Here is a 27,018-nt window from a genome sequence, read left to right as displayed (position 1 = left end):
CAGCGTCCAGGGGCCCCTCTGGCCTGAGGGACAGTGGACGGGCCCACGCCGCCCTGTAAAGCAGACAGCGAGAACGTGCGCTGTGAAGAGGAGGAGGGATTGAAAAGGAGCGCCCGTATATCCCCAAGGAAAGGGAAACGGAGTCATGGAGAAAAACTCCGAATCAGAGCTAAAAACAACACACTCCCCAGAGTCCTATCATTTAAAAAGGCGCCCAGGGCTTCTCCGTGGTCCTAGAGATTGACCTGGGACCCCTGGGCTTTGCCTGATGCTCTTAACTGCAGAAAAAATCTGATCCAGTTGATCCTGGGGAATCTATTGGGGTGGGGAGAGCCCCTTAGAAGGTTGCCCAAGCAGGTACAATAGCTGATATCCAGAGTGGCCCATGGTTTTTGAGATTCTCTGCTTGAGATCAAACAGTACATAGAATCCCTACTTATAATCTAAGCGATGGAACAGTCATTAAACAAAGAACATTTAACTGGTTCACACCTGCTCAGCAAAGATTAACCAGATAAATCCAGAATAGTCCTCAGGCTACTGTGGGCCTGTGTACCAAGGCCTTTCTCTACCTGACCACCCTGGCCACTTTGGGAGGTTGTCTGTCTTTCAAAACTCAGAAGTTAAAAAACTGACCCTTTCACTCCTGTTCCTGCAAAACCTAAAGTCCTGGGGAAAGGTGGTGGGGTGTGCAGCAAGCTTCACCACTGGCTAATTCATTCAAGTTTGACTGAGCTGTGCATCTTGAAAATAGAAAGCGCTGCCCCCTCCAATTATGATGTGCAAGGAGCAAAGTAAGTCTATGTCAGCAAGTACTGGTGTCAGCCAGTGATGGCTAAAGTCACAAGTCTGAAAAAGCATAAGAGGTGCCTTCCTACCTATGAAAACCAACAGCAGGCTCCAGCTGCGGGGAGGGAGCGTCCTATTAAATCATAAGAAAAATACCACTTGGCAAGCAAGTAAAAATAGTGAGACTTAATTAATTTGAAACAAAGTAACCTCTAATTATGTTTGTGTTCCTGTTATATTTTCCTGCTCCTAAGTTGTTTGATTTTAATGAACTTAAGTATATCTTGTTATTTACCATGGAATAGTTGGTGTTGTGATAAAAGCTTCCAAGAGCTTTTATGTCAGTGTCATTTGCCTCAGTCCTGAGTCTATAGCCATTGATAGGATGTTCTTAAGCCATGATAATTGACATTTCTACTTGTAACTATCCAAAGATGTAAGTTTTAAATTGATTTGTCTGTTCTCCCTAGAGCCTCAGAGAGTATTTGGTGCATAGAAGACGGTTTTAATTGAGGAAAAGAACTGTCTGCAATCTGCATTTCTTATACTATTTACGGTGGAATGCAATTCAGAAAAGTAAAAAGAGAGGATGGGTGGGGCATTTTCCATCCATTCTGTGCTGATTAGTTAAAAAATATGAACTATTTCTTACATTCTCTTTAGAAAACTCTCAATGGAAATGCCCTGTAAAGTTACAAATCCTTATTCATGAACCTAATATTTGAACCTTTTTCAGCAGTGACTTTTTTAATTTTTAAAAATTAAATGCATGTTCAACATGAAAAAGCCCTGTTAGATTGTCCCTTCCACATTCACAATCCCATCTCAAACCCTTGCCTTACCATACTCCTCACCAAGAAAGAGCAAGATGTGGTAACTACATGGTAATATCTCAGGCATCCTGGGCAGCCCACACAACTCTGTGAGTGGAGTGAGTTGTAACCAGGTGCTGTATAAGGGTCTGACCACAGCCTCCTCTGCAGCGTCATCTCCCATCCCTGGACATGCACCCGGTCCCCATACTCAGCAAGTGTATACACACATAGACAGACACCAGAGCATCAGAGCATACCTCTCACTGCCCCATGAAACTATGCACCTCCACAAACCTGTACCTTACCCTAGGCAGCTCTCTGTAACCCCCTGCCCCTAAACTGAGCTTAAATGTCATTTCTTCTATGAAGTCTCCCCGACCCTGCCCCCACAACCTAGAGCACTCCTTCCTGTATTCACCTCTATTATACCACATATCCCATCGTGCTGTTATGATTTGTCCATTTTTTTCCATCAGATCGAGCCTCCCAGAAACTAGGAGCCTTCCATGCCTCTCCTTCCAGTCACCAGCACTCTGCCTGGGCCCTAGGAGACACCCTCAGTGTTTGGTGCATGAATAAATGGTGTCCTTGCTATCACGAGAACAAAGGGTTCTTGCACCACGCCACATGATGAGGTTGATATCCAAAAAACCCTGACTCAGGCCTGTCCCCCAGCCACAGTAGCTTTGCTGGGTCTTCCTCCTTGGCAGGGAGCTCCCCTTCTCCAAGCCCCTGAAACTGCAGGGGAACTTTGTGATTTGGCAGCTTCCTATTCTTAGTGGGGCTGTAGCTATCTAGATTTTAGGCTATACATCACCTAACAAAAACTGCCATATACCACCACGCCTGACATCACACAAGGAGACAGCCCCCACTCCTAAAACAAAACCCAGAATCAGACAAGGCATCTCTAGTTATTTTTTTCAGCACCAGTTTCTAAAACTGTTCTTTTCCCCGCCCTCTCATTATTCTTCGTACATACCTATATTACACCATGATATCACATACTAAGTACTCACCTACACCATAACTTTCTTCCAACTCTTTTTCCCATTGTGTAAGTTTCCTACATATCATTTTCATTCCATTAGTTTCCTTCATATCATTAGTTTCCTCAAGTATCACTTTCTCTCTATTCAGAGTTTGAGCTCATGGAAAATAATCACTCTTTGGAAAAGAGTTTTACTAACCCCTTGTCCTTACAGAGGGCCTGACAGATGTGGGAACTCAGGAAGAAATGGATGTGGGATGGGTAGAGAAATGAATGGACCGACAGATGCCAGTGGGGATTTTTAACATGTTGGCGTCATACAACCTGCCGGGAAATGAGGCTGGGGCAAAGACACCCGCACTGCTCTGCTGGGGAGCCTGGTCCGCTTTCAGTTCCTCAGCATCTGCCAAGTCCCCCCTCTGTCCAGGGCTAGCCCCCTGCCATCTTGGTTTCACCTTCCCCCTTTGGGAAGCTGGGGTAACCATTTCTGCTTCTGTGGAGCCCCTGGGCCTCTGTGGAAGGGAAATGTTCAGAATGTTACCAGCAAGGAAACCCCAAAAGAGAAACTGCCGACGGGAAGAAGGGAGCTTAGAGATGACAGAGAGAAAACCCCCAAATGGCCACGCTGCTGCAGTGAGATGCCCAGGGCTGTGGCCTCAGAGGCAGCTTGCAGAGGTTAAAATGAACGCAGTGGTGAAGAGAAGGTGCGGAATCCTTCTTTGCCAAAAATGAAGGGCACTGAATAGGGCACTTGAGCTGCCAGCAAGGCTTTCTTCACTGTGGATGGAATCAGGCCATAACGATCGTTGGGGAGGGAAGGGGGGTGGAGTGAAAGACCCAGAAGGGCAGAGACTGCAGAAGAAACAGCTGAGGGCCCATGGCCCAGAACTGCCCCTGCCTTTCCCGGGGAGTGCCCCTCTACCAGGGGCAGCCAACAAGGGTCAGCACTGACTGGCCCTCTGAGCCAGACCCTGCATTGGCTGAAACTGGACGGGTCACTGACCATCTCTGCCGGGCTCTAAAGGGTCTCGAAGACGTCCTTACTGCGTGAAGACAAGAGACTCCTCTGTCCAAATCCCCCCCCCAAGACATCAGGGCCCAGAGGAAAGTGCACACTTCTCAGAGAGTAGTCGCCTTAAGTTTTCTCCTCTCATCTCCAGTTTACCCACGCCTCTTCCACAGGATCCCCGCATTAGCCCCCCTGCACCCCATCCTCTAGGCGACTGCAGACTTTCCCTGGGGCATTTCCCTGCTGGAGCACACAGAGGCAGCCTGCTCAGGCCGTGGCGCCTCAGGCTGCCCTCTGGTGGCGAATGAAAAGCATGCATGGGGTCCCCTGGTGCCGTCTCTGGAGTAGTGATCTCCCTCGTGATAGAAGGTGCCTCAAAATCACATGTTCCAGGGTTTCCAAACTTGCCGGACCATCAGGATGGCTGGAGTACCAGCTCAGTCTTCCTGAGCAAAATCTCCAGTGGAAAGGCCTGGGAATGTTGTTTTAACTAGCCTATCTCTGAGTGCTTAGCTACAGATGCAGCCCACCCTACCCTCTCTATATAGAAGACCATCTCACTCCCGCAGGACATCTGGAGCCTGCTCATGACCCAGGGAGAATGTTTTATGAAAGACTGGTAAATGTTACTATCCGTCTACTTGTCTGCCTCCTGGTAGCTGTACGACCTTCTGAAATACAGGGGAGCCAGTCAGGCGTGGTGGCTCACGCCTATAATCCCGGCACTCTGGGAGGGAGGCAGGTGGACTGCTTGAGCTCTGAAGTTCAAGACCAGCCTGAGCAACAGCAAAACCCATCTCTACTAAAAATAGAAAAACTAGCCAGGGTTGGTGGCAGGTGCCTGTAGTCCCAGCTACTTGGGAGGCTGAGGGAAGAGGATTGCTCAAGCCCGAGAGTTTGATGTTGCTGTGAGCTATGATGCCATGGCACTCTATCCAGGGTGACAGAGTGAGACTGTCTCAAAAAAAAAAAAAAAAATACGGTACAGCCTCTGTAAATTGACCACCCAAGGACTATAACAAACTGGTCAGCACAGGGAAGTGGTCATGGTCAAGAATAGACCTACTGTCCAGATAGGCAGGTGCTCATCAGGCCTATGAAAATCAGGTCTACTTATGGGAATGGTCACTGAAGGGAGGTGGTCAGCTATGGAGGGTCTCCTGGATTATGCAGTTGGCAAGGAGAGAATTAACATTTATTGAGCATCGACTGTAGCTATCTGGGCATAGCACTGAGTTCTCTAAATACGCCTTCTTTGATCTTCCCCCAAATCCTACTCTTTTTTGTGTGTGTGTGACAGAGTCTCAAGCTGTCACCCTGGGTAGAGTGCTGTGGCGTCACAGCTTACAGCAACCTCAAACTCTTGGGCTTAAGCAATTCTCCTGCCTCAGCCTCCCAGGTAGCTGGGGCTACAGGTGCCCGCCACAACGCCCTGCTATTTTTTTGTTGCAGTTTGGCTGGGGCTGGGTTCGAACCCACCACCCTCAGTATACGGGGCCGGCGCCTACTCACTGAGCCACAGGTGCTGCCCCCAAATCCTACTATTAATAGTTAAGTCTTCAGATCCTTATTTTAAGGAGAGTAAAGCACAGGGTGACTTCTTGTTCCAGGCCCAGCTTCACACAAGAGCAAAAGCAGGATTCTAATCTGGGACTGTGTGACCCCAAAGCCACAGGTCCTAATTCTTACAACAAGAAAGCCCTGAATTAGTACAAAGTAGGACCCACCTTGTGCAAGGGGCGGGCACAGGTGGTCTGAGCTCTCTTTGTCCACCCCTTCACTATCCCAGGTCCCCATTCCATAGACACTCCCCCTTTCCCAGAATCAATTCTCCATCTTCTTTGTTCTCCGCCCCGTAACAGTTTCAGTCAGTGGCCCCGTCCCCCCTCTCCCGGAGCCATGACAGATGAACACCAGGTTCAAATGAGTGATAAATGCTTCATATGCTCCCACTCAGCTAACAGGGGAAGACCTTGGTTAGCAGAAGTTCAGACAAGGCAGTTGGCTTGCATAAAGAAAATTCAGCCAGGCCCAGTGGCTCATGCCTGGAATTCTAACACTCTGAGAGGCTGAGGTAGGAAGGTTGCTTGAGCTCAGGAGTTCAAGACCAGCCTGAGCAAGAGTGAAACCCCTCCTTTATTAAAAATAGAAAAAAAAAAAAACAAAACACTAGCCAGATGCTGTGAATAAACTAGCCAGGGGTCATGGCGGGCAACTATAGTCCCAGCTACTCAGAGGCTGAGGCCAGAGGATCACTCAAGCCCAAGGATTTGAGGTTGCTGTGAGCTATGATGCATGGCACTCCACCTAGGGTGACAGACTGAGACTTTGTCTCCAAAAAAAAGCAAAGTGCTTGTGGATTCTGCTGTGCGCCATCTCACTCCTCCCTTCCTTCCAGCCTCACCCAGTGCCACGTCCCTAGCCCTCTTGTGGCAGTTTCCCGGAAGTGGCTTCTTACCCTCGACCCCGGCCTCAGGGAGACCCTCCCTGACCTCCCCCTCTGAGCCTGCTCACTCACGTGTTCACTGCTCTCCCCCAGCTCAGCACGTCTCCTAAACAGCTACGATCACAGCTTGGGGGTATTTTTATGCATCTGTTTACTTGGCTATTTCCACTCTGTCTCTACCTCTCAGTTGCAAAGCCCTTAAGCCACCTTGCTCTCCACCCCACCTGGCAAGGACCTCACAACGCTCAATAAACAGGAGCTGAACGGATACATGAACAGCAGAACCTCTCCAAGGTCACCGCAGCAGGTGCCTATGTGGTGCTGTCCCCTAGCCTTGGTGACTGAGGCCTCACCTTCAACCTGCTGCCTCCCGGACGCGCACCTGCCCCCTCTAATCCTCATTCACCTAGGTTTTTAAAAGACCGGATGGCAAGAGTTCATTTCAGTATATGAGGTCCTGCGGCCTCGTTCCAATGATCCGCAGCAGGCATGCCTTTGCCTTTCCTCTGGGACCTGCCCCTCAGACGCAGCAGGACTAACTTTTGTAAAGCTGGGCTGCCTGGAGACGCAGCTCGGGGAACAGTGGCTACCACCTCTTTCCAAGCCCACCCTTCAGGCTCACGCTCACCACACCCCTGCAATAGATCCCCACCACTGGGCCTTCCTTCACTCCCAATCTGTGTCAGTTCTGAGAAAGGCCCAGAAAACAGGTTAACTACATGCCAGGAAAGTGTAAATAGTATTTCTGGAGTTTTAGTCTCTTAAAAGAATCAGCTGTGATCAAAGTCATGAGAACTGCTCACGTAGCTAAAAGCTCTGCACAGCTTCTGGCCGTCTGCTCGTTCAGGTTCCCTAGAGGCCTCTTCCGGGCGATTTATTAGCTTCATCCATGCATTCTTGGAGGTAGTCCTTGTGGACATGGTAGAGATTTAATGAAATTCTGAATTTTCACTTAATCAAATCACTTTTTCCCCCCTTTCTCACTTCCTGCCAGCCCGTTTGTTTGCAAGCAGTGCGAGTTTTCTATTGACCTCGTGCGCCAGCCCCAGGAGACGGAGCTTCTCACACACAGTCCTTCCTTACAGCATGAGGTGTTGTGCGGAGAGGGCACAGGCTAATGGCACCTATTGCAGCAAATCCAGAGCTTTATGAGCTCCAGACAAGCTGTGCCCCTCTTCCCAAGGTCTGTGCTGGGGGTTTTCCACCACCAGAATGTCACTCACCCAGAGACTCATCTCTCTCCAACTTCTGGCACATCCAGTGTCTCTCAAGAAACCAAGAAGGACCCTTTCTAGGACTTGAGCAGATAAAGAGTCATTGAAAGAACAAACAGCCAACTATAGTTGTGCGTAAGCAAATGTCAGTCTCATCTGTGGGCCTTTAAGCTAAATTCTATACCTGTGAGTGACATTTAACTCATGTAGACACTGTGGTCAAACCGGAGGAGGAAGCTGATTGCTGCATGTGACCATGGGCTCAGGAATCCCCTCTTTCCCTTAGGTTAGAAATGGAGTTTACCGGGTGGCACCTATGGCTCAGTGAGCAGGGCGCCGTCCCCATATACCGAGGGTGGCGGGTTCAAACCCGGCCCCGGCCAAACTGCAACAAAAAAATAGCCGGGCTTTGCGGCAGGCGCCTGTAGTCCCAGCTACTCGGGAGGCTGAGGCAGGAGAATCGCCTAAGCCCAGGAGTTGGAGGTTGCTGTGAGCTGTGTGACGCCACGGCACTCTACCAAGGGCGATAAAGTGAAACTCTGTCTCTACAAAAAAAATTAAAAAAAAAAAAAAAAGAAATGGAGTTTACCACTTTAAAGTAATCAGGCACTAAAGGAAGAAAAGAATCTTGGGGGCTGGAGAGACCGATGGGGAGGCAATGCCCTTCATCCCCGCCTCCTCTCTGTCCAAGGCCACTGCCTCACAGGGGTATCATCTTTGCATTGCCCAGAGATGTCCTGCTGTTTGTAGCCTCTGTGCCTGTGCTCATGTGCCTGCCTCTCCCAGCACACCAAGGCCCTCTCTGACCCCTCACACCACCACCCCTCTGGGCAGCTACTCCCGAGCCCCCAGGTTGGGCTGGCCACTCCTTCTGTTATGCCCCACTGGGCCCTGTACTTGCTTCTGGCAGAGAGATAATTCCCAGCACTGTTTCTTTATATAATGTCTCCTTCTCCTGGACAGTAAGCTTCTGAGGACAGAAACTTTCTTCAGCATCCAACATATAATAGCACCTACTCATCTCATGATCTTGTATATAATAGACAAACAGATTCTGAAATGATGGAGGAGTGGATGGATGGATGAATGGATGGATGGATGGAAAGTTACATAGAAAGATAGATGGATGGATGGTTGGATGAATGGGTAGGTGGGTGGGTGAATGGGTGAATGGATCATGGATAAACATGTGCAAGGATGGATGAATGAATGAATGGATGAACAGATAGGTGGATGGAGGCTGGATGGATCAGTGGCTGGCTGGCTGGATGATATATGGGTGGGTGGGTGGATAGGATGGATAATGGATGATGGATGACAGATGGAGGAATGGATGGATGATGGATAGATAGGTAAATAGATGGATGGATAGATGAAGGAGTGGACAGATGGATAGGTGAATGGCTGGAGGGATGGGAGACGATGAATAGGAAGGTGCATGGGTGGGTGGGTGGGTGGGTAGATGAATGGATGGATGGATGGATGGGGGCTGGATGGCTGGATGGAAAGAGAGATTGGTGGGTGGGTGGACAGATAGTTGATGGGTAGTGCATGAAAGAAGTCATTCTTCTGAGCCCTATTGTGGCTTAATAGACTGTCCATGAGATAATACCTAATAAATCAGCACAGCTGTAGCCTAACCATATATCTACCTAAGAAAGGGAACCTCCACTGACATGACATAGCCTCTCCTTCATGCCCGTTCCATAGAGCGAGCAGTGCTTTGCAAAAGAACAGTCAGCACAGAGGGAAATTCCTAACCATGCTGCTCAACACAAGTTGCCACCGGTCCTGCATAGCTACAGGGCACCTGAAATATGGCTGGTGCATCTAAGAAACTGATTCTTTATTTTATTTCATTTAAATTAATTTTCATTTCCACTAAGCTTATTCCCATTTAAATTAATTTTCATTTAAATAGCTACTGTGGCCACGGCTATGCCACTGGACAGCATAGCTGGACAGGATGCAGAATGCACAAGCTACAGGCTCCGCACCTGTAGCTCAAGCGGCTAAGGCACCCGCCACATACACCAGAGCTGGAGGGTTCGAATCCAGCCCCGGCCTGCCAAACAACAATGACAACTACAACCAAAAAATAGCCAGGCGTTGTGGCAGGTGCCTGTAGTCGTAGCTACTTGGAAGGCTGAGGCAAGAGAATCTCTTAAGCCCAGGAGTTGGAGGTTGCTGTGAGCTGTGATGCCACAGCACTCCACCCAGGGCAACAGCTTGAGGCTCTGTCTCAAAAAAAAAGAAAAAATGTACAAGATACAAACTGGTGGCCCATAAGCCAGATCAACCCAGAGACATAGTGATTTTAATTGATTTTGAATGTGTAGCCAGCATTTAAACATTAGGAGATTTCATATGAAAAAGTCACACTTCCCCCTTCATCAGAAGTATAGGCAATTCTAGTGTCTAGTCCCACATGGTGCCAGGTGGTAGGAGGGGGGTGGTGGTGACCCCTGGAGAAGGAGCCTGGGCTCTTGTTTGCTCTGTTCTCCACATCCCTGTGGCTCCCTCACACTGAGCTGAGCATCAGCTGCCACCTGTCTTTTCCCTGGGCCCTCTTCATTCATGCATGTTATACATCTACCTACCTTAATATAAGATGACCTCAATGGAAGGTCTGTCCCAACGGCAGACCCCACCCAACTTTATGAACCAAGCTTTCTTTCTGCCTGTGACTTTGAAGATTCTTAAGTAAGTGAAAGGAGAAAATTCCTTTATGACACCATTGCTATTCACCAAGAATGTTCAAGTGCATTATCCATTTAATCCTGATAAATCAATAATATCAGCCCATTTTACAGATGAAGAGACTAAGACCAGAAGAAGTTAAAGAAGTCAAATAACTGAGCTGAGATTTAACATCTAGAAAGTAATATACCCAGCTGTCAATCTCAGGTAAGCCTGACCCCGCTGCAGTGCATTTGTCTACCCTACAAGGTCATTTCCAGACCATCACAGGCCAGTCAGCTTGCAAAGCCCTGCCCCTCCTATGCACCCTCATCTCCCAATCTCTGATCACTTCTGCACATTCATTCAGAACATAAGCAACTGAGGAAGGCTGTGTCTACGTGGCTCAGTGGTGTACCAGAGGCCACTAGCTGTTCCAGACAATATCGTGACATTCTTTGTCAGGCGATTCCTAGATCTCCATTACTTTGCAATGAATTATTAGAAAATAATTGTGTTCTTTTGACGATTTCATATTTCCTTGGTGTTTTTGTTTCTTGTAGCCTTATATCGGTGTCTGAGCATTTATGGGTGCAGTCACTTCTTGCAGAATTAACAGCCTGTCTTCTCTGGGGAAAGATATTTAGCTACAGGTTGGTGCACCATTACTGAGTGAAGTAGAACGGCTCTTTCTCTGGACAGGGAGGACAGCAGTAATCCTAGTTCAGGAAGGCAGAGTAGCGTATTTTCTTTACTTTGCTTTCCACCACCCTCCGATGAACATTTATTACTCCTGTGTTTTCATCATCAAAATTCATAATCTTAGTGATTCCTTCTTGCTTTTGTATAGGGCCAAAAGAGAGACACTTATTATTTTCACAACCTTAAATTGGACTCCATGAATGTCACCAACAGCATGACCTTTCTGACCAAACCCAGCAACTGGAACTTCATCATTTCCCTGAATAAAGTTCAAGCAACTACCGTTGAGCACCACAGCTGTGATTTTCTTGCCATTTTTGGTCAGCTGGACCCTGACACACTTCCTGATGGTAGAATTTGGCTGTTAGGCTTCAACTCCTACTTTTTTTTTTAAGACAGAGTCTTACTTTGTCGCCCTTGGTAGAGTTCCCGTGGTGTCACAGCTCACAGCAACCTCAAACTCTTAGGCTCAAGCGATCCTCTTGCCTCAGCCTCCCAAGTAGCTGGGACTACAGGTGCCCGCCACAACACCGGCTATTTTTAGAGACAAAGTCTCACTCTGGCTCAGCCTGGTCTCGAACCTGTGAGCTGAAGCAATCCACCTGCCTCGGCCTCCCAGAGTGCTGGAATTACAGACGTGAGCCACCAACTTCTACTTTTTCCAGCACAATTCCCTTTGCATGGAAAGCAACTCCCAAAGGGTTGGCCTTCACGGTTGTGCCCCAGTGGGCTTTCTGGTACTGTTCATCATACCACTTCTGGTCTCATCAGTGACACGGAGCTTCCTGGCAGTATGAAGCCCATGGCACTCGCCCACCCTGCCAGTACCGCACGCCCGAAGGTAAGGAGAGGGTTTTTTTTTTTTTTTGCAGTTTTTGGCCGGGGCTGGGCTTGAACCCACCACCTCCGGCACATGGGGCCGGCGCCCTACTCCTTTGAGCCACAGGTGCCTCCCAAGAGTGGTTTGTTTCCATGGAGCCCTATCAGCTGAGGTCAGCACTGATGAAGACTCCAGTGGTCCTCAGTGGCCAAGGCTGTGGATGGCCAAGGCAGTGATGAGGGACATTGGGGTCCTTGGTGATGAAGTCTGCTGGGGTCCTCTGATCTTCTTTCATCCCGCAGGGGAAAGTCATGACCACAAGGATCTCTCTTTTTGCTAGATCTGGTGTGCGGGCACAGTAATGGCAGTGGTAGTGCTGGTGTCTGCGGTGTGGGGATGTGCAGATCAGCCATGAGACCGGAGGCTGTGGCATACATGTGATCGCAGTATGGAGGTGGCAGCTCTGCCCCTAGAATAGGGCAGGGCACGGTGGTGTCTCTTTCTCCTGTGTGCACACATCAGCTCCTTCCTTGCAGCAGACACAACATCACAGATGCCAGGAAGCTCCATTAGCTGGGCTCAGCATCTTTTCCAAATATTAAAATTTTATCTCAGACTCTTATTCCTTACAATAACATTATATTCTAATATAAAGGAAAGCTGATTTATAATTTCTTAATGTGTAAGGATATATATCCTTTTTCTTTTTTCTTTTTCCAGTTTTTGGCCAGGGCTGGGTTTGAACCCACCACCTCCGGCACATGGGGCCAGTGCCGTACTCCTTTGAGCCACAGGAACCGCCCTAGATTGTTAACTTTTTTAAAAAGAGAAAGACTCAGTTTCTTAATATACAGTTGTACTATCTACATTTAAAGATGAAGATGACATTGACATATCAGCAGGTCCTTTGAGTCATTTTTTTATTTTAAAATATTATCTTAAGGGGGGCTGGTGAGGTGGCTCACACCTGTAATCCTAGCACTCTGGGAGGCCGAGGCGGGTAGATTGCCTGATCTCAGGTGTTCGAGACCAGCCTGAGCAAGAGCAAGACCCCATCTCAAAAAATAGCCAGGCGTTGTGGCAGACACCTGTAGTCCCAGCTACTTGGGAGGCTGAGGCAAGAGGATCGCGTAAGCCCGAGAGTTTGAGGTTGCTGTGAGCTGTGACTCCATGGCTCTCTACCAAGGACGACACAGTGAGACTCTGTCTCAAAAAATAAATAAAAATAAAATATTATGTTAACTTGTTATGGGATTATTATCATTATTTTTAAATAAATGAATAAATATTTGTAATTCCTCGGCTTTAAATTTCCAGTATGGTAAGTATGGAGAGATGTAAGCTACATAAACAAATGTTCTTTGGCATCCTCAATAATTTTTAAGATGCAAAGGCATCTTGGGGCCCAAAAGCTTAAGAACCACGGGTTTCAAGGACAGAAGAGTGTGAGCCACAGAGGACTACGGGAAACACTGTTTATTAGGAGAAAACCAGGAGTGTGGCATGACAGAAGTTGGAAGAAGAGCATTTCTAAAAGGAGAGTATTGGATCGGCACCTGTGGCTCAAGCAGCTGAGGCGCCAGCCACATACACCTGAGCTGGTGGGTTGGAATCCAACCCCGGTCCACCAAACAACAATGATGGCTGCAACCCAAAAAAAAAAAAAAAAATAGCCAGGCGCCTCTAGTCCCAGCTACTTGGGAGGCAGAGACAGGAGAATCGCTTGAGCCCAGGAGTTGGAGGTTGCTGTGAGCTGTGATGTCACAGCACTCTACCCAGGGCTGCAGCTTGAGGCTCTGTCTCAAATAAAGAAATCAATTAAATAAAAGGAGAGTGTTGTGCAAATGGGCTAAAGGGCACCTGTGTATTTGGCCCCTGGGTTTTCTCCTTGTTCACACCGACTGGGACTGTTGGCTCAAAGCCTGCTGGCATCAAACTCCAATTTTTACACATCCAATTGCTCTAAATATAGCCCCAATGGGCGTATTTTCAGCTATTTAGGGTCTTCCTGTTTTGCATACTCCACAAAACTGCACCCAACATCTGCTAACCAAGTAAGCTATGTAGCTATGAAAGCCCCCAACCACTGCTGTCCTCAGAGCTCTGTGACCCCGTGACTGAGTGACATCCCCTAGATGCATAAGCCCCCACCCCACCCTGTAGGACATCCCTCTTCCCTGTCTGCAGGATGACCCACACGTCTGTTCTCTGGAAGATATTACAGCTGTGAGGAAACCCTGACCTCAGGCAACCTGTCAAAGTGCCAACCAAATAAAGCTCGTTTCATCTACTGCCACCTCACGGTCATAGTTGTTCCCTGACCAGCCCCTACGTCCTCAATGCCACCAAAGGGGGACGGTCATCAACCACCTGGTTATAGAGGAAGAGAATGACAGCAGAAGAACTGCCGAGTTCACTGCCTGGAGGACCCGTGGCCTTCACAAGCTTCGCAGAGTTGGAAGGGACATCATAGTGGCTAAGGAGTGAGATGTAACACCCCAAATACATAAACAGCTCGTAAACACTGGCAGAAAAGGCAAATATCCCACAGAAACATGGGTGCAAATTATAAACAGACCAGAAAGGGAACAGTCCGAATGACCAGTAACCATATGAAAAGATGCCCCACCCACGAGTGCTGGGAAAAAGGCAGACGAAAATTAGGAGGGATTCTTTCTTTTTTTTTTTGTAGAGACAGAATCTCACTTTATGGCCCTCGGTAGAGTGCCGTGGCCTCACACAGCTCAGAGCAACCTCCAGCTCCTGGGCTTAAGCGATTCTCTTGCCTCAGTCTCCCGAGTAGCTGGGACTACAGGCGCCCGCCACAACGCCCGGCTATTTTTTTTGTTGCAGTTTGGCCGGGGCCGGGTTTGAACCCCACCCTCGGTATATGGGGCCGGCACCTTACAGACTGATCCACAGGCGCTGCCCGAGGGATTGTTTCTTAATCCACACAATTGGCAAATACTTAAAGTTTGGCAAATATTTGATTGGCAAATAGTCAACTGTTGGTAAAGTCATGGGAAAACGGGTATGCTCCTCATGGCTGATGGGTGTGGAAGATGGATAGTCTATTTTTTTTTTTTTTTTTGCAGTTTTTATTTATTTATTTTTTTGGCCGGGGCCGGGTTTAAACCTGCCACCTCCAGTATATGGGGCCAGCGCCCTACTCCTTTGAGCCACAGGCACCACCCTGGACAGTCTATTATTTTTTTAAATAGAGATTTGACAATATCTCTATTTAAAGTATAGATTTGACAATATCTATAACAATGTGAAACAACCTTGACGGATGACCCAGAAGTTCCACTATCCAGTGTCGGCCACAGAGAAATATTCACAGAGAAATATTGCAAATATTCACTTGCAAAAGCTCCCTGAAGCACTGTTTATGATACAGACAAAATGGAAACAACAGAAAATTGGCTATCTGGGCCCTGGTATGTTCACACTATAGAATAATCTAGGGAGAAAGAAACACAGAGTCTGGGGTCAAATGCCTGGTTTTAGACCCTGACTTCATCAATTACTGAGCATACTGTCCTCAGCAAGTTATTTAATCTATTTATGCCTCAGTTTCCTCATTAAAATAGAGATCTGAATACCTACTTTTCAGGGTCATTGAAAGACCAAAATAGGCTCAGCGCCTGTAGCACAGTGGTTACAGCGCTGGCCACATGCACCAAGGGTGGCGGGTTCGAATCCAGCCCAGGCCAGCTAAGCAACAATGACAACTGCAACAAAAAAAAAAGAAAAAAAGAAATAACCACATGTAAAGCAATTACAATACTTCTTGGGACCTGGGCAGTACTCACTAAATAATAGCAATTAGTATTAGCAGTTAAAAGATTTTAATTTATATGAAATAATATGATTTGTGTATGTTCATAAAGACCTCCAAAATACCAAGAGAGGAAAGGGGCCGTGTGCTGGTATAAATTGATATCATTATCTAGAGCATACACAGAAATAATCTTACACATTTACTCCAAGGACATATATGAACACACAGGAAAGAGGACAGAAGGGTACAGAGGGACAGGCGAGCCTGGGTCACCTCTGGTCAAAGTGGGTGTTAGCCTAATAGCATATTCCTGTGTCATGTATGTGAAGTTAATTTTTAAAAACAGTGACTAGGAGATGAAGAAACAGAGCTAGTAATACAGATACGTCTTTGGAGAAGTTTGCCATGAAGAGGAACAGAGAAATAGCAGAGCTTTTTTGAGTTGTGTTGTTGTCTGGTTGAACGGAGACATTCAAGATGGCGGTACCCGGGGATGAATGTTCCAGTGGAGAAAGATGATGAGGGTGGAGGCTTCAGCGGGGAGGAAGGGATGGTTCCCAGGGCATAAGGGGACAGAATGGCCATGAGCAGAGTGGGGACCTTTCTTTGTTTGTGGGCAAGCAAAAAGAAGAACAAAGGCAATAATGTATGGCGATGATAAATTCATAGTGAAAAGGTAAGTGGGTTTCTCTCGCCCCTCCCCCCACTCCCCACTGAGAGAGGGCAGATGGGCACAGGGTGTGAGATTTGACTGGAACAGAGATAGGAAGTGTTTGTCTTGTAGTGTGTGGCCATAAGTTCAACAAGAATAAACCCTTGCCAACCCAATGCTTTTCTGCCTCTGCTGTGGCCCTCATGAAACAGTGCCTAATTATTTACACATATATCCATCACCTACTCAGGCTGCAGCAAGAACAGCTGAGGTGCCTGAGCCCTACTCAGACCAAGCACTCTACCATAACCTCCTAAGGTCATTATTTTGATGCCCACTTTTCAAATGAGGACGCAGATCAAAAAGAAAGAAGGAATTGCTGAAGCCGCCCTCTGGTCTAACACAAAGCCAGCTGTCACTTCTTAAACTCATCCTAATCTCATGCACATGAGACTCTCCAGGGACATTCAAGGAAATCTCAAGAATTAAGCTTGAAACACGACATCGGACTGGCTTCCTCACAGAAATTCATCTTCTTACCTAACCAAATGACCAGAAGGACAAAGAAGCCGCTGGGGAGAAGGTTGTATATTCAAGAGTCCTAGAAACAGTACAGAGCCCTTTTGGGCCTCGGAAGTTTGTAGAATGTCTCCACATTGCTCCATGGGGTTCTAAACCTCGTTGATTACCTGCAAGGTTCAATCCCTGAATGCCCCCTGATAATTGCAGAGTCTGCACCCAATTAGTATGCGATCCAAAATGATAATTGCAGAGTCTCCACCCAATTAGTATGCGACCCAAAATGCCCCAGACCACTTAAAGGTCACTACAAGAAATAGCCTCATGAAGATACACTATTCTAGTTAGGCTAAGATACTCACTGAACGAACGCATGGGCAGGAGGTAAAAGTGACCCTACCCTGAAACCCTGTTTTTGCTAATCCTATCACTGAAATTGGAAGAGATTTAGTGAGCAGCGTGTAAATGACAGTTTTGCTCTTCGTGGATTTTTTTCCCTAGCCATCTCCACTACCACCTTCGGCATAATCATGTGCCCTGTATGAAATTTAGTTCATCCGCAAAAAAAAAAAAAAAAATCAGATTTCAATTTAAAATTTCAACACTTCGGCAGCGCCTGTGGCTCAGTGAGTAGGGCACCGGCCCCATATGCTGAGGGTGGCGGGTTCAAACCCAGCCCTGGCCAAACTGCAACAAAAAATTAGCTGGGCGTTGTGGCGGGCGCCTGTAGTCCCAGCTACTCGGGAGGCTGAGGCAAGAGAATCGCTTAAGCCCAGGAGTTGGAGGTTGCTGTGAGCTGGGTGAGGCCACGGCTCTCTACCGAGGGCCATAAAGTGAGACTCTGGCTCTACAAAAAAAATAAAACAAAATAAAATAAAAATAAAATTTCAACACTTCAATGTTCAGGTTTGGCCGCAGTGGTTTTGGTGATGTGACTATGACTCTGGACATACATTAAGTTTTTAAAAGTAAGATTATGGGCTTGGCGCCTGTGGCTCAAGTGGCTAAGGTGCCAGCCACACACACCTGAGCTGGCAGGTTCAAATCCAGCCCAGGCCCGCCAAACAATGATGGCTGTAACCAAAAAATAGCTGGGCCTTGTGGCGGGCGCCTGTAGTCCCAGCTACTTGGGAGGTGGAGGCAAGAGAATCGCTTGAGCCCAGGAGTTGGAGGTTGCTGTGAGCTGTGATATGACAGCACTCTACCCAGGATGACAGCTTGAGGCTCTATCTCAAAAAAAAAAAAAAAATTCATTTAAAAGTAAGATTATGGATTGATGATTTAAAAAGTAATTTGGCAGCAGCTCCAGATACAACATTACAGATAAAACAACAATGGCAATCAAAATGGTGAAAGTGCCAATAGTTATATAAAATTTTGACCAACAGCAACCATGACCAGAATCTGGTAATCATCTTGAGCTTAGTATGGTCAGTAAGTAGTGTAATAGACATTAAAAACTAAGAAGGAGTACGGGGTGGGGGTGAGGTTAAAAACTACCTATCAGAGCGGCGCCTGTGGCTCAGTGAGTAGGGCGCTGGCCCCATATGCCGAGGGTGGCGGGTTCAAACCCAGCCCCGGCCAAACTGCAACAAAAAAATAGCCGGGCATTGTGGCGGGCGCCTGTAGTCCCAGCTGCTCAGGAGGCTGAGGCAAGAGAATCGCGTAAGCCCAAGAGCTAGAGGTTGCTGTGAGCCGTGTGACGCCACAGCACTCTACCAAGGGCAGTACAGTGAGACTCTGTCTCTATAAAAAAAAAAAAAAAACTACCTATCAGATATAATGATATGAATATCATTGCCATATGAATCATGCCTTTTTACTTTGTTTTTCTGATACTTTGACATCAGGGGCCCTAATGAGCCCGAAAGAATGCCCTTCCCGGGACTAGCCAATTCCTACATGGTAAAATTACTCTCCAAGAGACACACCTTTTGTGTACAGATAAGCCATCCAGAGCCCACACCATCATCTTCTTCCCTCCTGAAGCTCTTAAAACTCATGACCACTATCTCCCTTGCTCTAATCACCCCAGGAACAGATAGCAAATAATTAGGACAGCTTTATGCCCCAGGGCCCACCAGAATTATACGAACTAGACATTCTATTTTTTTTGTTTTGTTTTGAGACAGAGCCTCAAGCTGTCGTCCTGGATAGAGTGCTATGGCATCACAGCTCACAGCAAACTCCAACTCTTGGGCTTAGTGATTCTCTTGCCTCAGCCTCCCAAGTAGCTGGGACCACAGGTGCCTGCCACAACGCCCAGTCATTTTTTGGTTGTAGTTGTCCTTGTTGCTTGGCAGCCCAGGCAGGATTCAAACCTGCCAGCTCTGGTATATGTGGCTGGCACCTTAGCCTCTTGGGACATAGGCGCCAAGCCCAAACTAGCCATTCTAAATACATAGACGCTGCCTCTCCTATTCCTGCCCCGAAACCACAAGACATCCTCCACCGCCCACAGTTTCTCTCCACTCCCTCTGTACCTGATCAACCTGGCCCTACTCTGTGCATCTCTGCCTGGCGGGCCAAGCCTGCCGTTTCTAGGATTTGTGGGTATGAACTTTTTCCTTCATGAGAGTCATTTCCATACCTGTGTGCTGTTCCACACCTGAATAAAACAAATCCCAGGTATGTTTTAAAACTCCTGTCTGTACTGATCTGCAAGGGGCCACATCTCCCTATCCACCAGAGGTCACAGCTCCTGCAAAAGGACCTTGCAGGAGAAGGGGGAGGGAGGCAAGGAGATATAAGAGGGGGCCCCCCAACCAAGGCTGGCCTGGCAGCTCAGGGGCACAGAGTTCACAAATCTGGGTCAAAACGAGAGACGAAAGGACCCTACACTTAACTTTTCCTAAAGCCCGATTTATGCCTATTTTTAAATTCTGGGTTTAATTTCTTCTTATGGTTTTAGTGCTAACATGTCCTTTATTTTATGAGATGATACTCAGTGGCAATTTTTGAGCATCCTTATTTGGCAACATAAACAATTGGCAATCCTTCAATTGTTCCCCACATTTATTCTTGCAACGTGACTGGTGTGTAAAAGCCGAAATCTGAAACCACTGCAGCAAAAGTGGACTTGGACAAGAACCTGGTGCTGGAACTGACTGGTACATGTTATCAGGATGGAGGCCATCGACAAAGCAATCAAGACCACCCACACACTTCTCTGCTGTGGATGTGGGTCCTAAAGGGATTTCTCCTGAGTTGAGGGTAAATATAGACTAGGTGTGGTGGCTCATGCCTGTGGACAGGTGAGGCTCGCTTGAAGTCAGGAGTTTGAGACCAGCCTAAGTAACAGCAAGACCCTGTCTCTACTAAAAATAGAAAATTTAGGTAGGCGTGGTGGTGGATACCTGCGGTCCCAGCTACTCAGGAGGCTAAGGCAGGAGTATCACTTGAACCTAGAAGTTTGAGGTGGCTGTGAGCTATGATGACACCACTGCACTCTACTTGGGGTTACAGAGCAAGACTGTATCTCAAAAAAGAAAAGGTAAATATAAAGGCAAATATATTGAGCTTATAAAAAATCACTACAGGCTCGGCACCTGTAGCTCAAGCTGCTAAGGTGCCAGCCACATACACCAGAGTTGCAGGTTCGAATCCAGCCCAGGCCTGCCAAACAACAATGACAACTACAACCAAAAAATGTCCGGGCATTATGGCGGGCTCCTGTAGTCTCAGCTACTTGGGAGGCTGAGACAAGAGAATCACTTGAGCCCAGGAGTTGGAGGTTGCTATGAGCTGTGATGCCACGGCACTCTACCCAGGGCGACAGCTTGAGGCTCTGTCTATAAAATAAAATAAAATATCACTACAGAGAAAGGAATAAGAGATATCATCCTTAAAAAAATAACTTTCAGGGGGCGGCGCCTGTGGCTCAAAGGAGTAGGGCGCCAGCCCCATATGCCAGAAGTGGCAGGTTCAAACCCAGCCCCAGCCAAAAACTGCAAAAATAAATAAATAAATAAAATAACTTTCAGGAAACTATTTGGCATCTTCAATAGTGGAGGGTCGGAAGGTATCTTGAAAACAGAAACAGAAATGAGATAGCAAATTGAGGAAAGAAAAGTTCCCAAGGGCTGATCTGCCACTCAAAGTAAGGGCTGAGAGTTCACTCAGCATCAGACAAGGCCACTCTTGCCCAGGATGGCTCAAGGCAAGAACAAGACTACTCCCTTGTCATGTCTAATAAAACATGAACATTGCTCAAGCCACAAAATGTGAAACTCCCCCATCGTGATGAATATGCATGATCTCTGCTTCTATATCAATTCCAGCTTTAGCCTGAGTCCAATCTGTCCCCCTGTAGATAAGCTGCATTAAAATATCCAATCATGGGCAGCGCCTGTGGCTCAGTGAGTAGGGCGCCGGCCCCATATGCTGAGGGTAGCGGGTTCAAACCCAGCCCCCGCCAAACTGCAACAAAAAAATAGCCGGGCGTTGTGGCAGGCGCCTGTAGTCCCAGCTACTCAGGAGGCTGAGGCAAGAGAATCGCTTAAGCCCAGGAGCTGGAGATTGCTGTGAGCTGTGTGATGCCACGGCACTCTACCGAGGTTCCATAAAGTGAGACTCTCTCTACAAAAAAAAAAAAAATATCCAATCATGAGATCCCCCCCACTTTCTGATAGCACCAAATCTGGAGGGAAGGCTCACTTCCTTGGACCCGCAAACTCATCCAAAACAAGCCCACATCTTGCTCTAACACCTTCCTACAGAGATGCCCAGGAGTCCCCCATGGTGTTCTGTTCCCTCTCACTGCAACAAGTAATAAACCCACCTGGTTCAAACACAGGTTTGTTCACTCGCTGAAGGACATTGACAATAGGCTCAAACAGAAATTAAAAGATGATTCTTTAACATGATGGAGAATATCTCTCTCAAATAATGATGGAAAAGTAAAAGTTTCTCATTTAAATCAGGAGCCAAACCAGGAACCTTAATATTACATTATGGTTCTAGAAGTTTTAGCCGACATAATCAGAATAAAAGCATCCGTGTATTAGTAGCTACAGATAATAAAACCATCCAAAGAGAATCAATGGAAGAGTATTAATACTAAAACCAAGAATGAGCTTAATAAGATGATCTACTGCTAATTAAAGTCCAGGCCAGGCACAGTGGCTCACATCTGTAATCCTAGAACTTTGGGAGGCCAAGGCTTGAGGCCAGGAATTTGAGACCAGCCTGAGCAACACAGGGAGACTACTGCTCTATAAAAAGATGTCTTGGGGAGGTGGATAGAGGGAAGGGGATTGGTGGGATTATACCAGCGGTGCATCTTACAAGGGTATATGTGAAACTTGGGAAACGGTCTGTGAAGCTAATGAATGATGCCCCATGATCATATCAATGTACACAGCTATGATTTAATAAAAAAAAAGAAAAAAAAAGATGTTTTGTAACAGTTCCAGCTACTCCAGAGGCTGAGGCAAGAGGATCACTTCAGTCCAGGAGTCTGAAGTTTCTGTGAGCTAGGACGCCACTGCACTCTAGCCTAGGCAACAGTGAGACCCTGTTCCAAAAAAAAGAGTGGGGCGGCACCTGTGATTCAAAGAAGTAGGGCGCTGGCCCCATATACTGGAGGTGGTGGGTTCAAATCTAGCCTCACCCCCCCAAAAAAAACCTGCAAAAAAAAAAAAAGACTAAACCACAAAGTATAATGGAGAAATTTCCAATTCACAATAGCAACAAAACATCTGGGAATAAATCTAACAGGACATTTCACAGGAATAAAACAAAATACTTGAATAAGTGGCAAGACATAATAACAAAAAAGATAGGCTTTCTACCTTAAAAATAAATGTCTCATAATAATTCAATATATATATTTAATATAATTCTATTAAAAGTCATATTGGATTTTTATAATGAAAAATAACTTTAATGGAAAATGTATTTGAATGGTGGGGAAAATGAAAAGTAAAGATCCTAAAAATGTACGGTAAGCAAAGCAGTATTGATCCATCAAATCAATGAAACATCATAGAAAGCAAAGAAACAAATCCATACGTATAAAAAGTTAAGCATATTTCCTACAGGTGGAAAAGACATCAGTGACTTAATAAATGCCATTAGAAAATGTGGCTGACTATTTGGAAAATTAAGTTATGTCTTACTTCAAGTTAAAGACAAAACTTAATTACCAGGTTAAAATGTAATTAAACATTTAATCCAAAAAGGTTTTAGAGGAAAATAAAGGTAAATAATTACACAATCTTGAAGTCAGAATGACAATAAAAGCAGAAAACATGTCAGAAAAGATAAATAGATTGGGTGGTGCCTGTGGCTCAAAGGAGTAGAGCGCCGGCCCCATATGCCGGAGGTGGTGGGTTCAAACCCAGCCCCGGCCAAAAACTGCAAAAAAAAAAGATAAATAGACTTATTAGCCATGTAAAATTTAAATTTGGAGGTTAAAAAAAGTCATTAAAATTTTTGAGGCAAACTAAGAAAAGATGAGTAACAGATGATATGAAAATGGTTAGATTTTCAGTATGTAATTTTTACAAATAAACAATTAAAATATGAATACACATAGGAAAATAGGTAAACCGCAGGATACTATATTTCACCTATAAATTTTGGAAATAGCTCTCAGGGCAATAATACCCAGTGATGTCAGTAATACTAAAAAAACAGTAATTCTCATTTATTTTTAGTGAGAGTAATGAAGATTAAAAATACAATCTGACAAAATGCTATCCGTGTTAATTTCTAGGCAGTAGTCTTTATTATCCATGAATTATTTCTTTTTAAAAATGTGTTTGTCAGTGCTATCTACAATAAACATGGTACTTAAAAAAAATAATAAACATGATACAACATTTGTCTTTATTGTTTCTAAAAAAAAGAACAAAATAAAAATGAATTCAAACTTTCTGTGCATCAAAGGACACAGTGAAAAGGCAACCTATGGAATGGGAGAAAATATTTTGCAAATAATACACCTGATAAGGCTGTTAATATCCAGATCAATAAAAAACTCCTACAACACAACAATAAAAAAAAAAAAATACCGACAACCCGATTTAAAAGTGGGCAAGATCATCCTTGTCTGGTTCCAATAAAGATGAATAAGAACCAAGGATTTGAGATTCCCAACGGGAGAGTCTCAGGAAATGAGGCAGAATTACCAGTAAGATTGTAGATTGGAATACTCTATTCACCATAGAAGGCAGCTGAAAATATCAAAATTATAGTTGCAAAGACTTTTTTTTTTTTTTTTTGACAGTGTCCCTCTGTCACCCAGACTAGAGTGTAGTGACATAATCACAGCTTACTGCAGCCTGGAACTTCTGGGCTCAAGTGATTCTCCTGCTCAGCTTCCTAAGTAGTTGAAACTAAAGGCATGAGCCACCACCACACCAGCTAATAGGTTTATTTTTCAAAAAGACAGGGTCTCAGTCTATTGCCCAGGCTGGTCATGAATGCACAGATTTTTAACCTAGCCATTACATTTCTAGGAATTTATCTTCGGAACTATGCCCACATTTGCAAAATGACATACGTACCAGAGGTTGTTGCAGAATATTTTATAATAATAAACAAATAGAAAATTGATTAAATACATTGTCCTATTTATTGATAAAAAATGAAATAAAAATTGATCGTGAACATTTTTAGAAAAATAAATAAATAAAAATGGGCAAGAGACTTGAACAGACATCTGTCTGGAAAAGACATACAATTAGGGTGGCGCCTGGAGTGGTGGCTCAAGGAGTAGGGTGCCGGCCCCATATATCCGGAGGTGGTGGGTTCAAACCCAACCCCGGCCAAAAACTGCAAAAAAAAGACATACAAGTAGTCAAAACGCAAATGATCCTAAACATCAGTAATCATTAGGGAAATGCAAATCAAAAGCACAGTGAGATACCACTTCACACCCAATAGGATGGCTACTATTAAAACAAAACAAAATAACTGAAGTAGGCAAGGACGTGGAGAAATTGGAACTCTTGTGCACTGTTGGTGGGGATGTAAGACAGTACAGTCACTATGGAAAATACTAAAATACTCTGGTTATTGCTCAAAGAGTTAAACATAGAATTACCATATGATCCAGGAATTCCACTTCTGGGTATGTATTCAGATGACTTGAAAGTAAGGTCTCAAATAGAGATTTGCACACCCAGCTTCATAGCAGCATTAAAGCAATCAAGTGTCTATGGATGGATGAACGAATAAACAAAATTTGATCTATAAATACAGCGAATATCATCCATCCTTCAAAAGAAAATTCTGATTCACGCTGCAACATGGAAGAACCTTGAGGACTTCATGCTACGAGAAATAAACTAGTCCAAGAAAGACACAAACTGTATGATTCTACTTATATAAGGTGCCCAAAGTAGTCAACTTCATATGGGTGGGAAGTAGAATGGTGGTTGCTGAGGGGAAGGGAGGAAGGATGGATGAGGAGTGATTGTTTAACAGGTGCAGAGTCTCAATTTTGCAAGATGGAAGGAGTTCTTGTGTGTGTGGTTTGAACCCACCACCTCTGGCATATGGGGCCGGCGCCCTACTCCTTTGAGCCACAGGCGCCACCGATGGAAGGAGTTCTGATGACTGAGTGCACCAGTGTAAATTTACTTCTACCCTGAAAATTGTTATGACAGTAAATTTTGCTATGTGTATTTTATTACAACAAAAAAATTTCATTGAATTCAGTTGGTCCCCTAATTTGCTTTAAATTCAGTTTGTAGGCCAGGCACTGTGGCACATACCTATACTCCTAGCACTCTGGGAGGCCGAGGTGGAAGGACCACTTGAGGTCAGGAGTTCAGACCAGACTAGGTAGGAGCAAGGCCCCATCTCTACAAAAAATAGAAAACTTAGCCAGGCTTGAGGGTGCATGCCTATAGTTTCAGCTACATCAGAGGCTGTGAGGCAGATCATTTCCACTCCGAGTTTGAAGTTGTAGTGAGCTATGATGATGCCACTGCACTCTAGCCTGGGTAACAGGGTGAGACCCTATCTCAAAAAAAAAAAAAAAAAAATTAAATTAATGACTAAATAAGTGAACTCAACTTGTTGCTACTGCCTCTCTTATCTCTGTCACTCTCAAATCATTGGTTTGAAAAGCAAATTTTCTAGCCGGGCATTGTGGCGGGCGCCTGTAGTCCCAGCTACTCAGGAGGCTGAGGCAAGAGAATCGCGTAAGCCCAAGAGTTAGAGGTTGCTGTGAGCCGTGTGACGCCACGGCACTCTACCAAGGGCGGTACAGTGAGACTCTGTCTCTAAAAAAAAAAAAAAAAAGAAAAGCAAATTTTCAATTTTATTAAAAAATAGAGAGAGAGACCCCTATGTCTGTGTACATATATATATATATGCATGCATACCAAAATACTTTTCTCTATATGAACAGGATCACAAGACAGAATGAACAGGCTGATTTAGTGCACAAAACACAAATGTTATTCTAAATGAATTTCAAAACTCCCCAAGGATTTTAGTTACATGAATATCATTTTTTAGGAAATGAGGTCCTGGACCTTTCTTGCTAGAATTCAGTTGATCCAGAGTTTTAAGAACAACCAGAGACAGTGTAACACCAAAACCGTAAGCAACAAAAGAAAAGAGGTAAATCAGGCTTCATCAAAATCAAAAAACGTTTTTGCATCCAAGGACACTATCAAGGAAGTGAAAAGACAATCCACAGGATGGCAGAAAATATTTACAAACCCTGACAAGGGACTAGTATTCAGAATACATAAAGAACTCATACAACTCAATAACAAGACAAGTAAAAAAGGGCAAAGATTTGAATAAACACTTCTCCAAAGAAGACACACAAATAGCCAAAAGGTACGTGAAAAGAAGATCTACATCATTAGTTTCTAGGGCAGCAAGTTAAAACCACAATAACATAACAATTCACACACAGTCAGATGGCTATAATCAGAATAAGGAAAATAATGAGCATTGGGAGGATGTGAAGACATTAGAACCCTCAAATATTGCTGGAATATTAATGTAAGATGAGTGGCCACTGTGGAAAAGAGCCCGGCAGCTCTTCAAAAAACTAAACATAGAATTATCATATGACCCAGCTCCTTCTATTATTAAGCAGAACCAAAGAAAATGGAAAACATAGGCTTAAACAAAAACTTGTGAAAGGATGTTAATAGCAGTGTTATTCATGATAACCAAAGGTAGAAACAACCCAAACGTCCATCAGCTAATGAGTGTAAAAAACGAATGAATATGACACACACAAAATAATGGAATACGATTTGGACGTACGAAGGAAGCCCTGATGCTAACAGTATTTTTATACCGCACGGCACACTTGAACCTCTAGTTGAACTTCTGTGGCACACCTAAATTATGTTGATCAAAAACAAAGAATAAAATAAAGAATATACTTACTGTGTTTTGAACTTCTATCAAAAATAATTTAATTAAGGATCTTTAAAAATGTTTGCGGCACACCTAAGACCCTCTCATTGGTGAGGCACACAGGTTGAAAATCACTGCGCTACAAGGTAGATGAACCTGGCAAACAGAGGCCAAGTATTATATGGTTCCATGTGTATGAAATGTCCAGACAGGCAGATCCACAAATACAAAAAGCTGATCATTGGTTACCAGGGGCTGGG

At 45.2% G+C, this 27,018-nt stretch overlaps 1 protein-coding gene and 1 pseudogene across 1 annotated transcript in view; both read right to left on the bottom strand.

The window, feature by feature from the left end:
- The window catches only part of DPYSL2 (dihydropyrimidinase like 2), a 103,544-nt gene that overhangs the window by 68,866 nt on the left and 7,660 nt on the right, over window positions 1-27,018 (bottom strand). The gene's annotated exons all lie outside the window — the stretch shown is intronic.
- Window positions 10,758-15,087, bottom strand: LOC128576577 (40S ribosomal protein S23-like; annotated as a pseudogene).

The sequence above is a fragment of the Nycticebus coucang genome, chromosome 24, assembly GCF_027406575.1.
Source record: "Nycticebus coucang isolate mNycCou1 chromosome 24, mNycCou1.pri, whole genome shotgun sequence".
In the NCBI taxonomy this organism is placed as follows: domain Eukaryota; kingdom Metazoa; phylum Chordata; class Mammalia; order Primates; family Lorisidae; genus Nycticebus; species Nycticebus coucang.
The sequence above is the reverse complement of the archived record's forward strand: the minus strand, read 5'-3'. Positions and strand labels throughout refer to the sequence as shown.